Source organism: Rhincodon typus, chromosome 8 (genome assembly GCF_021869965.1).
Source record: "Rhincodon typus isolate 14 chromosome 8, sRhiTyp1.1, whole genome shotgun sequence".
In the NCBI taxonomy this organism is placed as follows: Eukaryota; Metazoa; Chordata; class Chondrichthyes; order Orectolobiformes; family Rhincodontidae; genus Rhincodon; species Rhincodon typus.
This window is the reverse complement of record NC_063339.1, coordinates 93663788-93665231: the sequence shown is the minus strand read 5'-3', so window position 1 is coordinate 93665231 and position 1444 is coordinate 93663788.

The window sequence follows — 1444 nt, the reverse complement described above, 5'->3', positions numbered from 1 at the left end:
TAATGAAGGGAGTAAATGCTGAAAGTACTGAATGGGGCACCAGTTAAGTGGACTGCATTGTCTTGGATGGTGTCAGGTTTCTTGGTGTCATTGGAGCTGCATCCATCCAAGCAAATTGACAGTGTTCTTAATGACAGACATTCTTAAATGATGCACAGGCTTTGGGGAGTCATGAGTTGAACTAATCACGATAGAATCTTTTCCCTCTGACCTACTTTTGTAGGCACAATATTTAAATATCACTCCCAGTTCAGTTTCTCATCACTACTAGCACCCCAGGATGATGATAGTGGGCAATTCAGTGAAGATAAAACCATTGAATGTCAATGAGTAATGGTTAGATTTTCATTTCTCAGATTTGGTCAATAGTTGTTGGGACTTGGTGCAAATGTTCTTTGTCACGTAGCAGGCGAACTTCAATGTTGTCCAGGGACACTGCATTTAAATATCTACCACTACAGTAGCTGAGTCACAAATGGTGCTAAACATTGTGCAATCATTGACAAACATATCCACTTCTGACCTTATGACGCAGGGAAGGACATTGATGAAACAGCTGAAGGTGCTTGGGACCAGAAACTGATGCTGAGGAATTTCTGAAGCTGAGATAGCTGGCCTCTAACCAATCACAAGCACCTTCTTCTGTATTCAGTATTATCCAATTAGGGTGAAGTCAGGCAAGGAGGATAGGAGAGTGTACAAGGGGAAAATAAAAATATAAAAGGAAAGGAGTGGAGCATTAAAACACAGAACAAGTGGGAGATAAGCTTGGACGAACAGTACAGCATAGGGCTCAGAGTCAAATACAACCATGTAATGACAGTTATTTCGTCTCAGGTAGTTTAAATGCATATCTACAAGTGAACCGTCAGCAGTTACTAACTAAAAATACTCACTTAAGTATCACTCACAAAGAAAGGCTTGCGTGCTGTGAGCTGATGGTAGGGACAGAGAAACTCTGAAAATAACGTGGAAATGGAAGACCTGTTGAAATGAGAGGACTCAGGACTTTGTAAGAAACTGAACAGCATCCTGTTTTTGTAGTAAATGACTGTTATCTAATTTATTTTATGCCAATGTTACATACAACCATCCTGACGTGAAAAAGTCTCAATATGCTGTTTTGAGCTGTAAATGGTAGAGGATCTCCAAGCTAGACTCGGAGACCTCTTCCGCAAATATGTGGTACAAGCTTGAATAAATTCACCTTGTTTTGATCTACTCAGGTCTGAAGATGCAATCTTTTCAAAAACCCACAATCAAAGCGAGAATAATATTCTCTGAATCCCATTGACTCTACTTTTGCTATGATTCCTTGATACAATGCTCTGTCAAATAGAGCCTTAAGATGGCAGGAAAGTCACACTCTCATTTGGAATTCAGCTGTTTGGTCCATATTTGCACCAAAAATGTAAGGAGATCAGGAGATGAGTGGCCCTTGCCG